Here is a 26,092-nt window from a genome sequence, read left to right as displayed (position 1 = left end):
CGAGTGCGGTCCTCCTCTTCGATACTGTTCACTCGGTGGCAATTAACTATTCACGCACTTCTTAGTCGCGAGGCTTAATTAGCTCGAAATTAGTTGCTGGTCAAAGCCATACTAACGCCGCGACCTCGCGTTTTTCGCGACGTCTTACGCGCCCTTCCCTATCGGTATCCAATCGGCCGAGCGCCGCCGGCTACACACACATGTGCGACTCATGCCGGTGACACTATTTCTCTCTCTCCTCCTCTGCTCCCCGCTCTCGCTCCATCCCTCCAACGCCAGGCATCTCCGCCGATCAGGAATCAAACCTGTAACAATAGCTCACGTCGCTCGTTTTGCGATGCAAACATCTTTTTGCTTTTTAGTATACAGACAACTTAGTCGCAAATCGATAGTGACTTTCAACGGGAAAGCATTTCCCTGATACTTCGGAAGATATATGAAATCGGTTTCGTGTTCGATTCTTGATTTGCCATAAGATACGATTATTGATTTATTGTGATGCTTAAATGCAAAAAGATTAATATGTGAAACAGTGTCTGTCATTTTAAACACAGTTTAAGGAAAACTGGAAAAGCAGTTTTATTTTTGTACATCAAGTTTGCTAATGTCAATGTCATTGTCGCTCTTCTGGTAAGGAGTATTTGAGGTAAGGAATATTTTCGTAATCTGTTTAACAAATATATGTGTCTTAAATTGTCGAAATATTATTTCTTTTATAATTTTGTTATCGTAACGTACTAATATTGAAAAATGGCACATGTACATCACGTTGATTTGTAGTGGTTGACAATTAAAATCTTAGTTACAATTCAAACGCAAGTTCAATTATTTTATCTTAATGCAGCGAGCACATTTATAACTTTATTTCTTAACATTGAAAATTTGTTATGTGTGACAAATTTTAATATCAAACTTGAAGCCACTGAATTTTACGATTTTTTATAGACTGTTACGTCGATTTGAAGCGATAATCTGTTAGTCGCTACTATTTATATAGCATTTGTTTTTCGCAATAACGAACAAGAATAAACATTTTGTTTTGATCATTAATTTTTCATATTTTTCGAATAATGAACATATCTTATTTAGATAGGAAAATTTCTGTTAATATTGCATATTTTCAATTAATTATTATTCAAACTATATTAGAGCATATAATGGCATACAGCAATAGAAATACCTCATACCCGAGAGACTATGAAGATGCATTTCCTTGGGTTCAAGATAGCAAGAAAGGTAAAAATTTGGCATTTTGTAAATGGTGTAATAAAGACATATATTCATTCAATGGGCAGATAAGCCCTTGTTATTCACAATGACGGAAAGAAATATCAGAATCAAGAAGGTTTTCATACTAAAACAGTTAAATAGAGAACTCTTATACTTTTGTTATTTATTCTTTAGGTTATAGGTTCTTCAATAAGTAAACAGTAGAATTAACAAAATAGTAATAAAATATGTTTATTGTAGCAACAATCTAGAACCCTCAGAATAGGTTACATCGTTAAGTGTAAGAGACGAGCGGTTGTGAGGCTAGCTGCGGACTTAGCGCCGAGCGCGCTGCTCACCGGGAAAAAAGCGAAGAGGGTATAGCTCCCACCCATCAAACCAACAACACACGTACATTTCATCGCTTCCACACAAGTACACATGTTTGATCATACTTCCAATACTCCGACAGATTAAACATATCACGTTCGCCCGTACATGTTTACCCTTGATCGCAATTTACAATAATTTTAATTTGGTAATACCTTTGTCAAAATATCAGTACGCTGACAGTTGCTTTCAATATAAAAAATCTCAATTTGACCACTTTTTGCTTTCTCTCTGATGAAGTAGGAATACAGCACAATGTGCTTTGTGTTCCTGTTTTCAGATGGATATTTTGCTGATTGAATAGCACTCTTATTATCAATAAATAAGGCTGTAGCCTTATCACGTTGAACTGCAAATTCACTTATCAATCTGTGCACCCACATAGTTTCACGCGTTATCGAGCGCGCTAATATATACTCGACCTCAGAATATATCTTCATAGTCTCTCTTATATCTTAAGTTTATATCTTCATAGTCTCTCGGTTGTACTTAAGGAAATAACGGATTGTTCCCGTGCAAATCATGATATTGATCCGAATGCCAAAAACATAACTCCACCGCTGATGGCCTTACGATCATTTCGGTCTCTTACGTGATCCGCGTCAGAGTGCATACCTAAGTCACGTCAATTATCCCAATTTACATGTGCCGAATCTCGCAGTTGCATTCATGTATCTCACACGCTTCACTGCTTTCCAATGGTTCTTTCCATAATTATATACATGCCGACTCAACATATACACAATAAAAGTCATAATAGGTATCGATACATTTGATAAAAACATTAGATTTCCTATCGCCTCACGATAAGGTCATTCATGCATACTTTCCTTGTTCTCACTCATAAAATTTGTATCTGATGCTGCAGGCATACTCATGGAATTTGAATTTTCCATGTTGAAATTTGTAACAACTTTCTTGGCATAAGCATGTTAGGTTGCAAAAGATAATTGATTTTCTCGATCTCTATAAATTTGTAGTCCGATGAACACATCAGTATCATCTGATTTTATCTTGAATTCGCTTTTTAATGCATCCAACATTTCACCGACCTCTCATACTTTTGCCAATGATCAATCCGTCATCGATGGACAATGCCAGATACATAAGATACTTCGATTTTTCACATATATACACCGAATAATCTGCACTGAGCATCTTCAGATCTGCGATCCTTGATAATGAACATCTACTCGGTTCCTCCAAACTACGAGGGGGATCAATAAGTCTTTACAAAATCCAAAAGATGGCGCTCGTCACGCTTAAATTATGATGTTTTTGTCAAGCAATACTACTAACTAGATATCGTACAAAGTTACAGCTCGATTCATTAAGTTGTTTTTTTGTGAGCGTTGGTTGAACAAAAAGTTATTGGTTTATTTGAAAAATGGAAAAAGTAAAAACCGTAAAGTTAGCTGGAAAGATTATGGCCACGGTTTTCTGGGATGCGTATGGAATCATCTACATCGACTACTTGGAAAAGTACCAGACGATCACTGGACAGTATTATGCGTCATTATTCGGTTAGCTGAAAGAAAAAATCAAAGAAAAAGGTCCTCACTTGAACAAAAAAAAATGCCTTTTTGTTCAAGACAATGCTTGAGTTATAACCTAACCTCAAAAAATGGCTTGCCGGACAACGATTCACATTGAATGAAGAAGTCATCGCCGAAACAAATGCCTATTTTGAGAGTTTTCAGAAATTATATTTTTCTGATGGCTTAAAAAAACTGGAAGGCCGTTTAATAAAATGTATCGACCTTCAAGGAGATTATGTTGAAAAATTACATACACAAAACTTTTTGTTCCTTCTTTTTGTAAAGACTTATTGATCCCCCCTCTCGTACCTAAATATCGGGCCGCAAATATGCATGTAGATGCACTCCCACTTTGAAATCATCTTGTTTCGTTGCACTGACCCTTGCTGGCTTCCGTTGTACTTTCTCGTAAATGCATCCTTGGTAGAATTTCCCGGAGTCTTCAATGCTGTTCACGTTGCCCAGAGACTTGTGCAAAATTTACAGGTTATATGTACCAACATTCGCTTTGTTCAAGCCAACCTTAACCCTTTCGTGCAAATAAGAGTTACAGCTATGATGCGGGGAAACTGTTTATATTTCATAGGGTCCTGAGCCGCACTAAATCCGAATCCGAGGTACGATTTTGAAAATTCAAGATGGCGGATCCAATATGGCGGACGGGAATGTCAAAAAATCGAGATTTTGAAAAACCAAATTTTTTTCGTATTCTACGTAAAAACTCAAATAGAAAATGTTCTTGGTATTTTTTCGATATCTCTCTTAGTTCTTGAGTAAAAAATTCATAAATTTTGAAAATAACGCAGGAGCTCTTTGCCGTCTGTTCCGTTCGTATACATAAGCGTTGCAGCCATATAAGTAGGAAACTGATTGAATAGTTACGCTTCTCGTCAACTCGACTGAATAACTAAAGTACGCATTTTTCTCGGACTATTGTACAACATTTTTCTTCCTTTTTGTCCAATTCGTCTTACGGTTATTGGATAAAAAATTTACTAATTTTATTTAGCAATAATCACTCGCTCGTTATCCGTATACTGCATTGTCACTAGTAAATGTGACGATACTCTTGGTGCCTAATATATCTCTCAAAAGAAAATTATTATCTCTCGCATTTTCAATATTCAGTGTCAAGTGGAATCCTTAGAAATTTCATAACGTTTTATTATTTTTGTAACGAATGACGAGTGTCAGTGTTGCAATTAAAATTTTCAATTCATCAAATTGAGTTCTTATCGAAAAAAAAACTTCGAATATATTTTCATAAACATGGCTAAGGAGACCGTAACAAAAGACAATCTTCCAGTTAATCCAGAAGAATCGGATTTTAGTTCAGATGAATCTGTGGCGAACGCGACGAACAGCCGAATTCCGCGTTCTCGTGTGAAGTTGTCGTTGCAGCACATTTTTGTTATTTGTACATCATTTTGTTTTCTCTACATTTTTTTCTGCAGTCGCAATTCTGACAGCTAACTGAATAGCAACGAAAAAATAAATATTTATTTATCCAAGTTTCGCGTACTCGATCATTCTCCTCATTGGTGACCCCGACTACAAAAAATATATACTAAAAAGAAGAAAAATGGTATTGCCACGTGATGACGAGGTTGAAGAAGCCAACATTCGTGCGCAACTCGATCAACTTCGTGCCGACAACGAGCGACTCGTTCAGCAACTCGCCCAACAGCAGCAGCAACAACAGCAGCAGCAGCAGCAGAATGGAGCGCTTGCAGCAGGCCTCACAGCAGGCGGTGCGCTCGCCCAGGCTAACAACATCCACAACGAAGTAACAAAATTTCATTATGTTGTTCCGCAATTGGAAACGCGCGTTGCTGTGGAAGTCGAAGATATCATAAGCAATCCTCCTAACGAGACTCCATATACATATTTACGCAGTAAACTAATTGAGCGTCTGTCTGCTTCAGAAGAGCAGCGTGTGAAGCGTCTGATCAGTGAGGAGGAACTTGGCGACCGTAAACCTTCGCAGTTCCTTCGCTATCTTCGCACGCTCATTGGCACGACGATCATTCCGGACAACCTTTTGCGTCAATTTTGGCTCCAGCGCCTTCCGTCTTACGTCCAGGCGATCATCACTGCGCAAATAACTGCCCAACCTGCTTTGACCCTCGATAATCAATCTGATATCGCTGACAAAATTATCGAGGTATCACCGGCAACTCCTCTATCCATCAGAGCTGCATCGTCGTCAACTTCCGTCGAGCAAGAGTCGTCGCATAGCGCGCTGATTTGCGCCATCGAGTCTCTGACCAAACAAGTCACAGAGCTTTCGACGCGTGATTCTCGCAGAAATAAGAATCGCAGCAACAGTCGTGGACGACGTCAACGCAGCCAGTCTAGGCAAGACTCGGGCTCGGATTCTTCACGCCTCTGCTGGTATCATCACAAGTTCCAGGAAAGGGCGAAGAAATGCATTACTCCATGCAGTTGGAAGCCGGAAAACGCCAACGGCAGTTCGTAAGGACGGCGTCGAACTGTTTATCTCCTGGGAGCCGTCTCTTCGTCACAGATCGGACTTCCAAACGCAACTTCTTGGTCGACACCGGTTCCGACATTTGCTGCTATCCTCGTCGTCTTGTCCCCGCACGTCTTTCCGTTAACAATTTCGATTTGATCGCAGCGAATGGCAGTAAGATTAAGACTTACGGTTTTTATCCAGTTAACCTCGATTTTTGTTTACGCAGGGAATTCAAATGGAAGTTTGTTATCGCTGACGTGGATGTCCCAATCATCGGGTCTGATTTCCTGTCGCACTTCCATTTGCTTCCTGATTGTCGAGCAAAGCTGCTTATCGATGGTACCACCGGCTTACGAGCGGACGCACACATTCAGCAGATTTCTCAGCTTAGTGTGAAAACTGTCGACATATTTGTTTCACCCGAATTTTCAGCTATCCTTGCTGAATTTCCCGAACTAACTCGTCCTTGTGGTAGGCATCGCGAAATTAAGCACAACACTGTCCATTACATTCGGACTACTCCGGGCCCGCCTGTCGCTAACGCCCCTCGACGTCTGGCTCCGGACAAACTCAAGATTGCAAAAAAACAATTCGACGACATGATCGATTCTGGCATTGCTCGTCCTTCCGAAAGCTCTTGGTCATCAGCCTTACATTTAGCTCCAAAAGGCAAGTCTGACTGGAGACCTTGTGGCGATTATCGACAACTCAATAGTCGAACGATTCCGGATCGTTATCCTGTCCGTCACATCCACGACTTTACCTGCAATTTAGACGGTTGTATTATCTTCTCAAAAATCGATCTTGTTAAGGCTTATAATCAAATCCCTATTTTTAAAGATGACGTCTGCAAGACAGCCATTATTATGCCGTTCGGTCTTTTCGAATTTCTTTACATGATGTTCGGTCTTCGAAATGCTGGTCAAACCTTTCAGCGCTTTATGGATGAAGTTCTCCGTGGTTTAGACTTTTGCTACGACTACATCGACGATATCTTGGTTTTCTCGTTCTCTCGAAGAACACAAACGTCATCTACGTATTCTCTTCGAGCGTCTTTCTCGTTACGGGCTCGTCATGAACATTTCCAAGTGTACATTTGGTGTGCCGGAACTCGATTTTCTTGGTTATTCCGTAACTGGCGCCGGTATCAAAGCTCCTCAAGAACGCATCGCTGCCATCCAAGAGTTTATTCTACCGCAGACAGCAGAAGGCTTACGTCGTTTCCTTGGTATGATGGATTTTTATCGTAGATTTATTCCTCACGCATCTCAATTTGAAGCTCCCCTTCATGACGCCATCAGCAAACCGTTACTCAAAGGTTCGCAAAAAGTTTCGTGGACTACCGAGCTCGAAAATGCGTTTCAAGCTTGCAAAGACTGCCTCTCCTCGGCAACTCTTTTGGTCCATCCTCGACTTGGTGTACCTTTAGGCCTCTTTACCGATGTTTCAAACTTTGCTCTTGGTGGATGTCTTCAGCAATTTGTTGATGATTCTTGGCAGCCTCTCGCATTTTTCTCCAAGAAATTGACCGCTAAGCAGGCAGAATTACCGGCGTACTACCGGGAACTTCTTGCTATTTACGAGTCTACACAACATTTTCGACATTTTCTTGAAGGTCATCATTTTACTATTTTTACCGACCACAAACCATTGATCTACGTTTTCCAGCAAAAACGCGATAAGTTACCTCCTGTTCAGAGAAATCAGATCGCTTTTATTTCTGAATTCACTACGGATATCCAGCATATCAGTGGGATGAAGAACATTGTAGCAGACACTCTCTCTCGCGTCGAGGCAATCTCTAAACCATTGAATTACGAAGCACTGGCGAAAGTTCAAGAAAACGATGAAGAGCTCAAGACTTTTCTCAACCAACCTACTTCTCTTCAACTCAAGAAGATTGAAATTCTTGGATCCCGTACATCTGTATACTGTGACGTGTCTACCGGTAGGTCAAGACCTTTTATATCGGCTCCGTTTCGTCGTCAGGTTTTCGAGCAGCTCCACAACTTAAGCCATCCTGGTGCCAATACGACCGTTAAACTGATTAGCGATCGCTTTGTTTGGCCTTCCTTGCGAAAGGATTGTCGCAACTGGGCTCGAGCCTGTTTGGATTGTCAGCGCTCTAAGATTTCACGCCACGTGAAATCGCCTATTGGCACTTTCGATCTTCCATCTCATCGCTTTTCGCACGTACACGTCGATCTCATTGGTCCTTTACCTCTCGTTCGCTCTTTTAGGTATTGCTTAACAATCGTCGATCGTTTCACTCGATGGCCCGAAGTGTACCCTCTCCAGAGCATCACTGCTGAATCCGTCGCTGAGGCTTTCCTCAATTGTTGGATTTCTCGTTTTGGCTGTCCTCAAATCGTAACATCCGACAGGGGCTCACAGTTCACATCATTTTTGTTTCGTGTTTTCAAGGATTATTTCGGAATCAAGCACAAGCACACCACCAGTTGGCATCCTTCAGCCAACGGGCAGGTCGAGTGTCTTCATCGACCTCTCAAGGCTGCAATTATGGCTCATGCTGACGTCGACTGGATTGAAGCTCTTCCGCTTGTCCTCCTTGGTATTCGTTCCGCATTCAAGGTCGATATAGGGTCTTCTTCTGCTGAACTTGTCTACGGTGAACCTCTGCGTCTCCCAGGAGAGATGTTGACAGCCCAAGCTCCAAGTGCTGAAGATATGCCAGTTTTCCTTGCCGCTCTTCGAGAGCACATGGCTCGCCTCAGACCGACGTCAGCATCAAGGCATTCTAAACCAGGAACTTTCATCTTCAAGGAACTCGAGCGCTGTACGCATGTATTTTTGCGCGAAGGGCCTGAACGACGATCTCTTCAGCAACCATATCGAGGACCATACGAAATAATCGACAGAGACGACAAAAACATGACTCTCAAAATTAACAATATACCCAACACAGTTACTATTGACAGAGTTGTCCCAGCTTTTATTTTGAACGACGATGAACCACCTCCACCACCTGCATCTACGCTTACACCTGTTGCGATGCCACCTCCAACTCATCCGCCTCCATTAACGCCACCGCCCGTACCACCATCATCAAAGCATGAAGTCATAACCCGTTCTGGAAGACGAGTTCGACTTCCCGTCCGTTTCCAAACCTGATCATCATCACTTCGCAAGGGGGTAGTGTGGCGAACGCGACGAACAGCCGAATTCCGCGTTCTCGTGTGAAATTGTCGTTGCAGCACATTTTTGTTATTTGTACATCATTTTGTTTTCTCTACATTTTTTTCTGCAGTCGCAATTCTGACAGCTAACTGAATAGCAACGAAAAAATAAATATTTATTTATCCAAGTTTCGCGTACTCGATCATTCTCCTCAAATCCATTGACGATGTAGATGAATGTGATTCATCAGAATTAAATGACTCAGAAAATAATGACAGTGATTCTTTGAGTTCAGAATGGACTCAAAATGTAGCCAATTCTGGTGTAGATTGGGACTTTTTTGATTCACCTTCAACTATCATCATACTTTCAATACCGAAGAAAAATGTTGAATCATTTTTGTTTTCTGAAATTTTCACGACTTCGCTTCTATACAGTCTAGTAACTGAGACTAATAAATATGCATTTCAAAAAAAGAGTAAGAATTGGCATGATACGAATAATGAAGAAGTTTCAGCTCTCTTAGGATGTGGATTCTGATGGGTATTCATAAATTGTAAAGAGTAAGAAATTATTGGAGTTTAGATCCATTTCTCAAAGTTGATTGTGTTGCCTTATACTCCATTTTTTAAGCTGACGGAAATGATACATTGTAATGATAATGATTCTATGCTCCCAAGAACTGATCCAAACTACGACAAGCTCCACATAATCAGACCGTTGATAGACCATATCAACCAAACAAGTAATAAGAGTTATAATACCTTAAGGACCGTTTCTGTAGATGAGTCAATGATCCCCTTGACGGGACAGTCCTCTTTTAATTAGTACGCGCGCGCGCGTGCGTGTGTGTGTGTGTGTGTGTGTGTGTGTGTGTGTGTGTGTGTGTGTGTGTGTGTGTGTGTGTGTGTGTGTGTGCCAATGAAGCCAATAAAACGTGGGTTCAAAGTCTGGTGTTTGGCTGACTCATCTACAGGTTACGTGGTCAAATCTGAGGTCTATACTGGAAAAGCAAGAGATGAAAGAAAATATGAATGAAAAGCAATAATATGGATATATCCATGTTTTTTTTTTTTTTTTTTTTTTTTTTTATTTTAACGTCGCTCTATTTATGCTCCATCAGTGCTAATTAGCGACGGAGGCTTGCAATGTGTTTGAGAACAAAGCACATGAAACTTTTTTCACAGGTGCTTGTATCAGCAGGAACTGGGAATCGAACCCGGGCCTACCGGGTGCGAGTCCGTCGCCCTACCGACCGAGCCATTGCAGGCCTCTCATATATCCATGTTATTTTGAGTATACTCAAACTGACGACAATCTCTGAATCTTTTTCTAACGATAATTTCAAAAACGAAGGGGAAAAAATATACAAATTTCAAAAAGTAAAAAAAAATAAAGAACTCATCAAAGTCCGAACTCCAACCGTCACGTGGTGTTGAGTGGAAGTAAGTCAAATCATCATTGAAACTAATAGAGTTAAGGCTATACAGCTGATAATTCAATTGATCCTCAGCCTGACCGGTGATATGAGAATTCCTATTTTATATAATTTTCGAAAAATCTCACATAGAACTGTATTCCTGTTTTCGTTTTATCGACACAGAGTACAGTATAATTATTCGTTCCAGAAAATCTCGATTTTTTGACTTTCTTGTCCGCCATATTAGATCCGCCATCTTAAATTTTCAAAATCAGACCGTGGATTCGAATTTAGCGCGGCTCGGGACCCTATGAAATAAAACAGTTTCCTCGCACCATAGCTGTAACACTTATATGCACGAAAGGGTTAAGAAACAAACACTTATGTAACGGTAATATGAGGGGGGAGGGTCAATAAGTCTTTACAAGAAGAAGGAAAAAAAAGTTTTGCGTATGTAATTTTTTTTTATTTTTCAACATAATCTCTTTGAAGGTCGATACATATTATTAAACGGCCTTCCAGTTTTTTTAAGCCATCAGAAAAATATGATTTCTAAAAACCCTCAAAATAGGCATTTATTTCGGCGATGACTTCTTCATTCGACGTGAATCGTTGTCCGGTAAGCCATTTTTTGAGGTTAGGAAATAAGAAAATGTCACTGCGAGCCAAATCAGGCGAATATAGTGGATGGTCAATTAATTCAAACTTTAAATCGTTAATTTTTGCCATCGAAACTGCACACGTGTGAACTCGAGCATTGTCTTGAAGAAAGAGGCATTTTTTTTGTTCAAGTGAGGACGTTTTTCTCTGATTTTTTCTTTCAGCTAACCTAATAATGACGCATAATATTGTCTATTGATCGTCTGGCCCTTTTCCAAGTAGTCCATGTAGATGATTCCATACGCATCCCAGAAAACCTTGGCCATTATCTTGCCAGCTGACTTTACTGTCTTTGCCTTCTTTAGGGCTGGTTCTCCTGTGGTAATCCTTTGTTTGGACTGTTCTTTGGTTTCAGGAGTGTAGTGGTGTACCCATGTTTCGTCTACAGTTACGAGTCGACGCCAAAAGTCTTCCGGATTACGACGTGATCGTGCCAAAAGAGCCTCCGAGGTGACAATGCGGGTTCATTTGTTTTCAACAGTGAGAAAACGCAGCACCCATCTTGCTGATATTTTTTTCATCCCCAATTTTTCATGCAAAATTGAAATGATTATACACATTGATACCCGTGTAGCATAAACTAATTCTTGTAATTTTAATCTTCTATCATTCAACACCATATCATGGATTTTGTTACCATTTCGGGCGTACTCACTTCTACGGGGCGTCCTGAACGAGGCTCATCTTTTGTTGTTGTACGGCCGCGTTTAAATTCATTTACCCAGTTATAAACACTCTTAAACACAGAAGCAGACTTGCCATGAACGGCGTTCAACTCAACTGTGATTTCTTTTGGTGTACGAGTATGCCTTTCAAATGAAAATGTTTTATCACCGCTCAAAATTCTATTTTTTCCATTTTTCAAATAAAGCAATAACTTTTTGTTCAACCAACGCTCACAAAAAAACGACTTAATGAATCGAGCTCCACCTTTGTACGGTATTTAGTTAGTAGTATTACTTGCCAAAAACATCATAATTTAAGCGTGACGAGCGCCATCTCTTGGATTTTGTAAAGACTTATTAATCCTCCCTCTACTTGGCGCCTTCAGCAATCCTCTCTCCATATTGCGTTTGTACTTCAACGGTATCTTTGTTGAAGATCACTTTCAATCCTTGACGTGTAGCTTCACTGACTGAAAATAGATTCTTCTTAATTGTCGGCACGTAAAGCATATTCTTGATTGTGCCGTCGACCCATATCCTTTTATAAGTCGCTTGATTGTGAAGTCTCTGATGGTTTTCACTTTTCGCTCCTCGTTATTTCCCATGACCACCTCGACGCCTCCTCTATCCACTGCATCGGTAAGCCAGTCTTGACGAAAAGTAACGTAGCGCGTGGCGCCATTGTCCGTTAGCCAGAGATCCCTCTATTCGATCGTTCTGCAGCTTCTCGGATCTGACTGGTAGCGTTGGTCTCGGCTCTTTCAGTTGGGACAGAGTCCACTGTTGTTATGACAAAAACACCTGAAAATTGAGTGTCTGCGCGTGCGTAGCAGTGTTGCATCACCGTGGTCGCATTTCCGGTGGAAGAGTCTTTCATGCCGTGTTGATGATTCCCGCTTTGTCGTCCATATTGGCATCTTCATCGATTTTTTTTAAGCTGTTTGCAATCACGTGCAATATGACTTACCTTATTGCAGTTAAAACAGTCCTTCCCCAAGTTGTCTTTTCTCGTGCCTCGCTATCTGCTGATCGATGCGATGAGCGCGCCGATTCCCATCTTCGCTTTGACTTTGTCATCAACTCTCCTTTCCTATTTCAACAATCTGTCGTGCAGCTGGTCAAGTGTCTATTTTTCTTTAGTCACACTCTCCCATGCTGTTACAAAGGAGTCGAAATTTCGCGGTTGTCTTCTGAGGATACTGGCCATGACGGATACATCGCAGATCTTATCTTTCAGATTGCCGAGCTGCTTAGCAATATGCTGTTTATGTCTGACGTACGTTGTTACTGATTCTTTCTTCTCTATCTTTGACGCATGAAATTTCTGGAGTAGTCTTATTTTGTTCGAGACTGAATTTTCTTTGTGAAGTCTGCTTAGTTTTATCCAAATTTCATGAGCAGAGTTTTTTTATGAATTCGTCGCTTTATATATCTATAGTAAAAGTCATAGACTAATATTTTTTGAAGATCTAGTATACACAGTCGAACGTATATGGATTTTCTAATATTGATAGTTGTCCACAATAATTGTACTGCAGCTAAACTTTCATAAAAGACGGAAGTACCATGAAAATTAGGCTGTGCAATTTGTGCTTTAGCGCCATATTAACTATCCTACCGATTTATTTGTTTGTTTGACATCTTTTTTTTCCTTTCCACCTCCATCATTTTGCCATATACTGCATCAATCATAAGCTTGTAAAATAATTTTTTAAACTCATTTTTAGCCTGTTTCCTTTTTTCTGCATTTAAATCTACATAAGGTTTGAGCCATAGTTATTATTTGAATTCTAGCATTCTAAGCTTGTTTTAATGCTGTATAATGAATAACGTATGGTTCTTTATCATAAAGCGTTGTCAAAAGTTTTTCCTCTTTGATCCAGGCGGTTTAGCATGTTCAGGACAAAGAGGAAGGTCTTTATGATCATCATGTAGCTCTTGCAGATACTGTAGATCTATTTCTAAAATATAGCCAACGTTACCGTCATTGGTGAAATTGAAAAAAATTTGGCTTGTCTTTATTTCAGACCTATTTGAATTCCTCATCGCTATGGTAGCGGTTGAGCCGTCACCCAACCGTAAAGGTTATTCATGTCATAATACATTAAAATTTTAATTAACTCATTCTCGTTGAATTCTTTTCCCAAAATCATTTGCCTTTGAAAATCTATGATAGCATTAACTAATACCTCTATGAATACGTTTTTGAATGCATAAAAACATAACTATATCTGTTAACAGTTCAAGCGTAACATTTGTGCATTGTGTTCCTCGTCAATCCAGGAGTAGTGTAATAATGTGCTGGATCGAGCTGGTATGTATTCAGAATACAATCCTAAATCTTTTTTCACATGGTGCCAAAAATATTCCAAACGTTTTGTACATGCTCAGTCTTTAGCAGAAATATGACTATATATCAATTAACTATGAAATTTTTCCATGGAAGGAAACTCTGCTGTCTCAGTTTGACGAATTCAATTTTGAATATATTCGTTTGGAAAAAGTCCTTTTCTCTTGAATAAATTGATTTTGACGACAGTATAATTATCTTTCTCAAATTCTTGCTGTACAATATCCATGTAAAGTAAGTAAGATGCCAACATATCTAGAGATGAGGGCATAAATTGGAAGGATTTGATGAATCGAAAGCTGATCCGACTATTTGCAACTTCTTTTGGGAAAGATATGTAACACTCATTGTTTTCCGGGAGAATAGAGATTTTTTCCTTAAATCTGGAATTAGATAAACTAGAGAGGCCACAGATCAGGGGGGCCTCAGATCAAGGGCACCTCAGATCAGTGATCCGAAGTGCACGATCTATGACATCAGCACTCTTAGATCAAGCGCCCTGTCGCTGCCTCCTCTCCTCCTGAGATCTACGAGATCAGCACTCTTAGATCAGGCGCCCCCACCGCCGCCCCCTCCTCCTTCAGTGATCTGAAGCGTATGAGCTATCAGATCAGCACTGTTAGATCATGCGCAAGAGTCCCTTCCCCCCGCCCGCCCAATGTGAAATGCGTTTTAAATATTAAATAAATTTATATTTAATTGAATTTAATTAATTCGACGCAATTGATTTACGTATAATGCACAGATTTAGCTCAGTGAAAAAAATAAGCCGACACCACGGCGAATCGACCTCGCGTTCTATGGATCGATAGACCGTAGCCTCTAGCAAATGAGCCACGGCTGTTTTTAGCTCTTGGTAGCTCTTATTACGTATATTAAGTACACATAACCAAAAAACGACTGGACTACCCCCCGCCGCGAGTTCAGCCGTATGCGTGCACGTATTTTAAGATCACGCGTTATCGTGAGTGTATGTGTGTGTGTGTGTATTTGAATGCATATATTCATATACATTGTTTTTGATATATGCATATGTACTGATTATTAATTCATGAAATAGTGGAGTAGAGGGGGGAGGGGGTAATAGTAAATATACACATTGTTTTTTCTTAAATAAAATTTGTTTTATTTAAAAATTAAATCTTATTCTACAAGTCATTTACATTAAAGAATATTTATAGAAATCTTTCACTAATTTTATCGCTCTCTTCCCAATCCATGCAGCAACCATTTAAGTAAAACTTTTTCATAAATTTGACATTTTGATGTGCGCTCGTCGTTACGTATTTACCGTTATGATTGGGACACACAGTAACTGATTTCATATTTTCAAAAGGGGAATATCATTCAAGTCGAAAACTTTGAGGTCATATCGTTCTAACCACTGAAAACAAAAATTTTCGTAGCACCTTTGAGCGTATCTGTGATGATGAATTTTTGCTTTTTGTACTACTGTGGGCAAAAAGTAAGGTGAATTTGTTTGTAAAATGAAAAATCTTTATTTATTCTTCTACATCAATGTCATCCCCTTCGAAGTAATCCCCTCCCGATAAAATACACTTATGCCAACGTTTTTTCCAATCCTCGAAACATGCCAAATAGTCCCTTTCCGGTATAGCCATCAGCGCCTTCTTCGATTCAGCTCTTATCTCCTCAATCGACTCGAAACGCGTTCCCCGGAGTGGTCTCTTGAGTTTTGGGAATAGCCAGAAGTCACACGGAGCCAAATCAGGCGAATACGGTGGTTGCGGAACGATATGCGTCGAATTTTTGGCGAATTTTTTGCAAGAAATTGAGCGTTTTCGGTACCAAACGAGATTTGACTTTTCGTAGGCCCAAATGGTCTTTCAAAATTGTTTTCACAGATCCTTCTGATATTCCGATCATATCAGTAAGGTCTCTAACAGTCAACCGACGATTTTCGAGCACTAATTCCTTCACTTTATTGACGTGTTGGTCATCTGTTGACGTCGATGGTCGTCCGGAGCGCTCCAAGTCATCAACACGTTCTCGACCCTCTTTGAAGTCTTTGTACCACTTATAAACATTTTTCTGCGACATGGTAGAATCACCAAAGGCCTTCCACAACATCCTCAACGTTTCCGCAGCCGAAATTTCATTCCGCAAACAAAATTTGATGGCACTTCTTTGCTCAATTAAATCAGACATTGTAAAAATCGAAACATGCACTCTTGGTCGTTTGGTAAACACAAGCGTAAATATATTACTGATGATGACATTGACATGAAATTTGTCCCAGATGTCATTCGCAGTCCTACCAACTCAAGAAAAAAAGAACTAGCCCGAAATGTTAAGCCCGCGAAGTTTAAATTGAAAATTCACCTTACTTTTTGCCCACAGTAGTACTTGAAATCACCAAATTTTCATTCTAATCCATGGTAGTAGATTTCCATCCAAAGATTATAACGCTTACATTTTTCAGTTAGTTTTCGCCATGGAAACGGAGGTTTGAATAATCGTACGAGTGATTATTCGTCGCAGTTAAGTGGAAGTATCTCTAGCTTCTTTAAGGCATACGTATTGCCAGGCATCATGAAACCTTGCATTATCCACTACGTACTCCATTCTGGCTCCTACTGAGCTGCTTGAGGGAAGAGTCATCTCTTTACTACATCGATCTCCACTCCCTAAATAAGTTTCTTCACATTCCCACTTATTGGATTGTATTGAACGATGCGATCATGTAAAATGAGACAATACGCTGAAGTTCCTTCAGAAATATTTTCCCTTGTTTCAAACTCCAAGCGTACATCTACTGCAGAGTTCTTCAATGTCTCATTTTGTTTAAAGCAATCAATGACAATGAGTGGTACTTGTTTTATGAAGGTAGATTATTTTAGCATCGGTTCAGCGTCTTTACCGTAATATGCCTTCTGGAAATTGGCTTACATGTCATATAACATTGCAAACTGATGCTTATTTATGACAATATTAAGATTACCATACGGATAACACTGAGAGTTGAGGAAAAGTTTCACGTTACTAATGTTGCAATGATCGAATACGCTTGCAATAACTGTTGAAATATTTTTTCGTTTAGTTTGTAAAGCTAAGATGACATATCGTGGTTTTTCCAGTTGAGTTGCAGTTTTGACTGTCCATGCATGACTTGTGTTCGTAGGTAGCATTGGATACTCATATAATTCCCAACTACGAAAACTCATTGAAATGCTTCTTTCTCTTTTCAGAAAATCAAGTAGACGAATTTTTTGTGTATTCGATGCAGTAACGTATGGCATAAGCCATTCGATGCGTGTTATATCGATCTTGAACTTTTCGATGATTGTTTCTAGTTCCACTAATTTTATTGTTTGGATAACTGCATTTAAATCACTGCTCGATCGTGTGAAAATTAGTTCATATTTCATGTTTACCAGTATACTCTGTGATAATCTTTAGCAAATCCGAGAATGAACTTAAAGGAATAGTGACATCGAAATATCCTTCGTCGTTGATTATTTTTTGATCATTTTCTGTTATCCGGCATTTTCAGCAATCCAATTTTGACTTGGATTAAGTGATAGCCAATTTTTCATAATAGTTGTTAGACCTACGTTTTTACGTTTATCAATTTCTATCGCATTTAGCTCATACCTAATTTCCTCAAACAAGTGACAGATGGCGTATATAGAGTATTCGTTAAGACAGCATTCTTATTATCGCACAATCTACCATAAATACGCAATGAGCTACGAGATGGTAAAAGACACAGGTCTTGATGTTGGATTGATATGCGAATTTCATCGCTATTTTTGAAAGATGTACGGTTGATGAGTATGAATCTCATAATGAGCCAAAGATTCATCAAAGGTGACAGGTGGCTGTATTTCTAGAACGTTCTCCATTATTTTGTTGAAAGCAGCAAAAAATAATGCAAGTTACTTTCCACCAGAAATTACTTTTAAGCCGAGACTTTTTAGGAACTTTATGCTTTGATGTGTCAATCCTTTCGCTTTTCGATGACGATTGACACTCAGAATTTGCCGTGTAATCGCTTTTATTTTCAATCGACGACTGATGGTCGGTTTGTATATTTTACTGCTTATATAGCCACCACTATTGTTTAAATTGTAAACGATTCCCATCATGTACTTTTCAGATGTAATCTAATTGTTATCACTTCACCTCGAAAGTTTATTAAATTTCCGTCTTGGTCAACGATGCGTAATTGTAAATTATCTATACACTTTACGGTAACTGGAAGATAAATCACATTTGAAGGAACTTCGATAATTTTATATCCAGGTGGTACTGCAGGAAAAAATTCATGAATATCGTGATCCTTACTCCCATTCATATATGCACCTGGAGACTTGGTCAGGTGACGCGAGTGTGAATAGTCGCATGTAAGGAAGCTCCGTGGTATTTGTTTCTGTAATTGGATATTTCAGTGTTTGGTATAACAATTATACTGTTTTATTGTAAAGCTGCGTGCGTTGATTATAAAACGTGACCGCATGTGCCGTCGCGCAGGGCGTGGATGTGATCTGTAGTGAAAAGTTGTGCGTGCGTAGAGGTTAGGGTAGTTAGTTAGGTAGGTGGAACTGAAAATTGCATAAATTGGCAAAAATGTATGCAAAAGTTAAGGAAAAGGAAGATAGAAAAGTGATAGGCACTAAGAGAAGTAGCAATAGAGGTGAGAAAAGCGAGATGAGTGCGTATGAAAAAAACATTAACGGCATTGCGGAATCGGGGGGAGGGGGGGGGGGGGGGACTAAAAGGCTCTAGACAGTCAAAGCGTGAAAAACCGGCGCGCCCAGAAATAAACAGGTGCCGATTACAGAGAGTTTTGGGAATGTAGTGAAATTTGATAATAAAGAAAAAGTATTAGAATGCCGAGGATGCGAAGGTTTAATGTTAAAGATAGGAAAATTGAAAGAAGCTATGAATAATGAGAGGGAGGCGCTTATTGTAGAAAGGGCAAATATAGAAGAAAGGATGGAGACGGAACTTAAAAAGATTTAGGTAAGAAAACGTTACGGAAGAAAAAAATAAAGTAGAGATTAAAGCATTGGAAATATTTTTTTTTTTTATTTAACTTCGCTCTATTTATGCTCCATCAGTGCTAATCAGCGACGGAGGCTTGCAATGTATTTGAGAACAAAGCATATGAAACTTTTTTCAGTGGTACTTGTATCAATCAGCAGGGACTGGAAATCGAACCCGGGCCTACCGGGTGCGAGTCCGTCGCCCTACCGACCGAGCCATTGCAGGCCTCAGCATTGGAAATAGATTTAAATAAAAAAAAATGGAGAGACTGGAAAACGAATGGCTGGAATTTAGGTTAAAAATGTGTATTAGATTTGATGGATTCGAAAAGTTAATCGGTAATACAGTTTCCTCGCGCAGAACAAATAATTTAAGAAACGAAGGCAATATAGCTAGTAGTATAGGGACGATAGCAATGAGAAGGTTAGTTAAATGGCAAAATGAGATGGATAGGCAAGATAACGTGGTTTTTAGAAGCCTGTATCTAATCGGCGAATGGCATATTGGTTTAAATAGGTTTATTAAAGAAATGCTAGGCGTTGAGGTGAAGATATTACAAGTAAGCAAAAGCGGTAGTGTATATATACCTAGATGTGGAAATAAGGAAGACAAAGATTTGATTTGGAAGAACAAGTACAAACTAAAGGGTTCGAAGATTTTGATCGAAAATGACCTCAGCTACGAAGATAGGAAAAGGAAAGAAAGTGTAGCAAGATGGGTAAAAAGTAAGAAAGTGACTGGTGCGCAAATAAGGTGCGGTCTTGGAGGTTTTTGGATTAACAATAGATGGTATAAGTGGCTTGGTGAGATGGCGGCTGAGGGAATATACGATAAGATCTTCGGCAGCGTTGCACTTCCAAAGGATGGCAGTTTTCAGACGAATGGACTGAGGACAAGGTATGTAAATGAAGAGTAGGGCGAAGAAACCGAGCATAGGAAGAAGGTGAATATGTAGCAAGGAGTCAGCAGGAATATAGAAAAATCTTTTCAATAGGGCCTAGAAGAAGGTTACAGACTTCAGATGAATAGAGTGTAGGTAATAGAAGCGTTTATAATGATAATGATGTAAATAGAAAGCTAATTTTTTGGAATTGAGCAGACGTTTTAAATAAAGACAAAGACTTCTGGAACTATATATATAGGTATGATTTTATTAGCTTGTGCGAAATATGGTTAGAAGAAAAGAATTGGGAAAGCTTTCACCGTAAGCTGTCAAACAAATTTATATGGAAATGTATAGCCGTAGTCAGAGAGAATTAGAAAGGCAGAGCAAAAGGCGGTTTTCTTCTAGGTGTAAGTAAGAATTGGCTGGATGAGGAAGGTCTATGGAATGTATTGGTTGAAAATAATATTGTAATTAGTAGTTTCAAGATAAAATACGGCAGCTATAATAATTATAATGATAATATTGTAAATGTATGGTCGGTGTATACAATTCCGGTGATTTAAAGGAGGCTTGAGAATTTATAGAGAAGTATGAGTTCGTTGAAAGAGTGAAGGTTCTAATAGGTGGTGATTTTAATATCAAAACGGGTAATCTAGGCAGTTTTGTAGGGAGGGACCAGGGTGAGTTGATTTAAAGAAAAAGTAAGGATACGGTAATTGGAAACGAAGGAAGACAATTCCTGAAGGTAATAGAAAATAACGGTCTATATATGCTTAATGGGTGTTTTGAGGGGGATGAGGGTGGGGAATTTACATATATAGGGGGGAGGGGGAGTACGGTAATTGATTATGGGTTAGTTAATATTTATGCTTTAGATTGGGTTAAAATTTTTGAAGTAGGGGGTAGAGCGGACTCGGACCACATGCCCCTTAGCCTGGAGCTGAACGAAGTTTGTACAGCTTTGGAGTTGGCGAGTGAGACAATAACAACTTGGGCGGAAGAAGATATTGTGTGTTTTTGACAGGCGGCTGAGGATTTATGCGTAAAATTTAAGACTGCGGACTCGGACTCGGTTTAGAAAATCTGATACGGTATTAGACATATTGTAAAAAAACGCTGTAGTTAAAAAGGAAATCAAGTGCAAAAAATATAGGTTAGGAGAAAAAATGTGGTGGGACAAGGAATGTAAAAAGAAGAAAAGAAGAGTTAAAAAAACATATTTTAAAATGAGAAAGAACCTGGTGGGTAGAAATACTTATTTAAAAGAAAGATAATATACTTATACTTATACTTTGCACATAACGAAGTTACAATAAATACTACGTACTAAACACAAGGTAATTTTACACATATATATGTTTGAAAGAGAAACACTTCGAAGCACTACTTAACATAAAGTCTCTAATTTTCAAAAGGCAAGAAATCACCACTCCACACTACATTTAATCTTCTTAAAAATATTTCTTCTCCTATGGTGCCAGATTTACATATACGGCACTTTTCTCCAGGTTGAAGGGCATTCTGATGGGCAGTTGACCAGCATTCCCAACAGATGAGAAAAATATTTTTTGGTCCGTGGCTTAAGTATTTCAAAATGCACAGCTTACAAAAACGCCACACAGGTAGAGGCCGGGAGCACTACACACAGTTGTCAAACGTTAATAGGTCCGCAAAACCTGTACCTCCATAAGGCGAATGTAAAAATTCGGCGTATGTTCTTCCGCGTTCTATTCTTTCTCCATGAAAATATGCTACAAGATAGCCTATCCATACTTGCATATCTTCTCTCTTACATTCATCCGGTGATCGAGGAACATACTCTACATATTGTAACTGATTATTTTCGTATCTTAACTGCCACCTTTTCATGATAATTCGAAGCTGCTTATTCGTTATATCTGGTCTGGGTACTAGCGGTAGGATTAGGTCGTATCCTATCATACGAGCGCAATCCTCCGATACCTTTCGGTAGTCTTCGCAGCTCTTAGCAAATCTGCCCTAAGACTTGGGCTTGATTTGTAGGGTTACCCGCTCTGGATGGTCGCCCCATTTTCACTGCTTCGCTGTTTAACCACAAGGTGATTCCTTGTCGATACATTTCTGGTAAAACCACGTTGTCGTATGGTTCCGGACTGTTGAAGAAGTTTAAGGGATCACAAATCCGTGATTTTCCCTATAAACTTCTTCCAACTTTTGCAAGACCCTACTCACGAACATATTATACAATTACTTATAGAGACACAGACACAAAACTAGTTGACACGATGCTGTCTTACTGGCAACTAAGTCCCCTTTATTTTATTCTACCTTTCAAACCGGGAGCTTAATCACTAGTCTAGCTATAAAACTCTAATTTTTATTTCTTTCCTACTGCTAGATACTACTTAACCCATTAACGCTCACAGGACGGTTTTTCGAGACCTGAGCTTGAACTATTCTCATGTCATGAATTCTCGTGGAAAAAATTCAGGAACCATTGTTTCTTATGTTTTCGAGTGTCCTCTTTCCAATGATGCTGGTTAAAATTGTCGCTGAAAAACTTTTACGGTCCAAAAATCAAAAATAAATAAAAAAAACATGATTTTCTGATTTAATTTTTTTTTTAAATCGACTTTTCGTTCCCTAAGCATTTTTTTTAATGCCTAAAACCCTTATAGATCGCGGCCTCGAGGTTTTAACTACAAGTTACTATGGTTCTCCGGATATGAAAATTTTTCGTATAAACAAAATGGCGGCCGAAGTGAAAATATTTATCTAAAACTTTACAAATTTTTTTCTCGAATACTATAGATTTTCATGAAAATTTTTAAAGAACAAAAATGTCTTAGAATTAGTTATAAAATACTCTCAAATTTTTTCAGAATCATCCGAGAAAATTTTGGGATTTCGGCAAAGTCTCTGAATTGAAAATTTTAAAATTATGTCGGAAAATTTTGAAATAATTTGAGAGCGTTCTTTGTTTGTTTTTAAGATATTTCTATTCTCAGAAAAACTTTCGTAAAGTGCATGGTTTTTGGTAAACAAAATATTTGTTTAGCAAACTTTAACATTTTTTTTCTCTTTAAAGAGAAAAAGTTAAAGAGAAAACCGTGGTAAAATCCTCTTTCACTTATGAGTTTGATGGAAACACTGAGCGTACATTTTTTACTGGATTATATTAATTGCTTGCTCAGTTGTTTTCTATAGACTAACTAATTTCCTCTTACTCCATTCGTTTTAATAGTGATTTTTTCTAATTCTCTACTTCTTTCTTTCTACTTTTATGTTCCTGGATGATTACCATTTTACAATCCATGACCTACTCTAGTTACACTAGGAAAGCTTTATTACCCACACCTGGCCTAATACTACGGATAACGTTCCCCCGCAAAGCTAAATATTTCATATGAATGCTAAAACTGCAACTAGCCAGCTGACTCCCTTGATAACAGGTATACTTATTTATTCTTTGATATTTGTTGATTCTGAGCTTTCGATTCCTATTTGTTCAGACGAGTCTTCCTTTAGTTCTTCATCCTGGGTTGATTCTAATAGAGTTGGTAACATATTTTTACAGTCATGAACCTTTTTAGGAGGTATGCGGGGTATATCGTAAAACGGTGGTAAAATCGTATCTAAATCCGGTATCTAATTTCGACATTGGTATATATGTTTCGCTTACTGTAATGCCTCTTCTACTTTGTTTTCTGTTGACATAGCGATATACTATTAACATAATTAGAGAGCTTATAATTAAACATAAAATTGCAATGCTGATACAAATAAGGTTCTAAGTTGCCAAGTTCATTGTTTTTGATTCTACTTTTGTTGTTAGGGTACTGATCGGTTTTATGTTAATTTTAGTTGTACTGTCTAACCGCTGGTCTATATTCAAAAGGATTAGTCGAAAAGGTAGAATAATTAGATTTTTTTTTACTTTATTGCTGGTTGCACCTCTATATGAGACCGTCGGCCCATAAGTCATAAGACCTTGGGAGTTCAATTATGCCAGAAGAAAGCTTCGGAATAGATATCAATTTGTTAGTGCATTTAATTTTTAATGAATCATATTCTCTTGTGGAGAATAACCACAGATGACTGCTAGCAGTTTTGATTAGGAAATAATTTTCATCTTGACTTAATTTAACATTACATTCATATAAAGTTTTGATTTTTGGCTTTATTAGCATGATGAACTTACAAGATGCTTTGGTATTTTCTATTAATTCGACACTACATATTCTATAATATTTTACAATGTTACATAATTCAGAGGCCGTTTCACTCATAAGGAAATATGAATTAGTAGTTTATTATTAGTTTCTGATACAACAATGTAATCATTCCGCGGTTCAATGTATGCAGTGATTGACGTGTTTGTCTCAGATTGTTGAAAAACTGGAAAAGACATCATTTTTTACACGACAAACTGTTCGGCATCTATAAACGGTAGTACTATTTCTACAATTAGTATTTTTTTATACATCATAAAATGTAACTGTGCTATGTCAGCAATATTTGCTGTATTAATACTATTAGGTTTAACAATGGATTTTAAAAGTGATGTCTTTTCAATTTCATGTATCACTGTTTGTAAAGTGTGCATACCTAATAAATATCTGTTATATTTAAATATTTCAACCATTAATAACATAATTTCTTTACTTTCATGTTGTAGTTCTTTAATGAGTGAAATTCTTTTGTGGAAATTAGCGGCCTGATTTTTGTCTGTTATGTTCGGGTTCTGTTTTAACAGTTGCACTTATCTTTTAATGTACTCGTAGTCAGTTTTCGAGTTTACTGATCTGATTTGTTCATGCAGGCATAAGTGTTCGGTTCATCGCCCACAATATAAGATAGATCGTTTATACGCATGTTAGTTGCTCTTTCTATAACTTTGTGTTACTCAATGCGTAACTGTTTTGAAAAGATAAAGCTTTTCCTCCCTCCTTAATTTTGTCAACATGCAAAGTGTTGATAAGACGATTCAAGGTATCGTTGACATGATTAATATCCCTCAAATGATCCATAACATGCCGTATAATCGAACATGCTTCTATGTTGGATACATTATCTTGTATGAAGATATTATTTAAAGTAGTTACTTGATTAGTAAGTTCCTTGTTCCAAATGAAAATGTGTTGCATGTCAATGGTTGTTAGTAAACTCCAATTTTCAAGCGAAAAAGCTATACGTTCAATTTTATGAAACACAATCCCTGGATTGTCTTCAATCAGATGTACGACGGGGTTTTCTTCTCGTCCCCTAACTGCCATAAATCCGAAAAGTTAATACAGGTAGATTGCTGCTTTTTTCATCTTGTTTTTTTCGTGTGTTCTGCAAACTGGAGTTCGATATAGATTACAATTATTATTGAATAAATTATATTATTATATTATTAAAAATATTATAATATTATTAATTATAGTATTAATACAAGATTATACGACCATTAGCGTCAAATACGCTATTGTTAATCCATGCTTGGGTTAGGTCGTGTTATTATCGTTATTACAATTTTTCTTAAATAATACTCTTTTACAATTTTTATCTAATGAATCAAATACATTATGTAATTAAAAAAAAGATCCTTAAATGTTTTGATATTGATTAGCTGCTAAATCTGTTGCGTTTGCAATATTTTCTAATTCATTTAGATTGTTGCTAGTTTGTTCAGCGTGTGCAACTGCCTGCTGTAATGAACTATAAAATTTGTATTGACACATATATCTTTTTATACCTTTGTTTAGGTATTTAATAAAACACATCGTTGCTGATTGTCCTCTTTCTTCCATAGTATCTGTTACTTCATCTAACTGTAATTGAGCTAAATGGCCTACAATCTTGTATGATTTTAATAAGTTTATGGTTCTTTTTCCAAATTTATAAGTTAATTCTTTTATAAGTTGAAAAATTTCAATATGTGCGTGCGAGGTGTCATAAACATATGTCTACTGTAGCGCTCTATAGGTAGTTCTTGATAGCACTCTGAAAGGTTTCTTGTCTGTACGTCTACTGGTAAGCACTTAATTATGTGAATTACCTCGTCTGTGACTAGGGTCATGTAGCCTGATCCGTTTATCAAATAATAGGCCAATAAATCCGGACTAATTGTTGCGATATTTAGTGCATTCATTATGACTTTCTTTTCTAACTAGCACTGTTAAAATAAAACGTCATAATATAACTTTTGTAAGCTTTTTCTTACGTGTTTTTCAAAGAAAAGTATCTTTGCATTAAAATATGTAAATAAATCAATGTTTTTAATGTTTTTATCTTTTATTGCCGGGAAGGTATGTTTATTTTCATCGTCTAGGATATATATTCTAGGATGTTCTGTTCTGGTTAAGGCAAACCCGTATTTAGGTAAT

At 38.0% G+C, this 26,092-nt stretch overlaps 1 protein-coding gene across 2 annotated transcripts in view; it reads left to right on the top strand.

Annotated features, from left to right (window-relative positions):
• The window catches only part of LOC131668316 (actin-histidine N-methyltransferase), a 572,960-nt gene that overhangs the window by 3,710 nt on the left and 543,158 nt on the right, over nucleotides 1-26,092 (top strand). The window contains exon 2 of one of the 2 annotated variants that reach the window (XM_058942395.1): nucleotides 13,738-13,810. The exons of the other annotated variant lie outside the window; for it this stretch is intronic. The gene's annotated coding sequence lies outside the window, so the exon portion shown is untranslated. The remainder of the gene's footprint in view (nucleotides 1-13,737; nucleotides 13,811-26,092) is intronic. 2 annotated transcript variants of the gene reach the window in all.

This window comes from Phymastichus coffea, unplaced genomic scaffold (assembly GCF_024137745.1).
Source record: "Phymastichus coffea isolate CEN01 unplaced genomic scaffold, Cenicafe_Pcof_1.1 PCOF00006, whole genome shotgun sequence".
Taxonomy (NCBI): Eukaryota; Metazoa; Arthropoda; class Insecta; order Hymenoptera; family Eulophidae; genus Phymastichus; species Phymastichus coffea.
The sequence above is the reverse complement of the archived record's forward strand: the minus strand, read 5'-3'. Positions and strand labels throughout refer to the sequence as shown.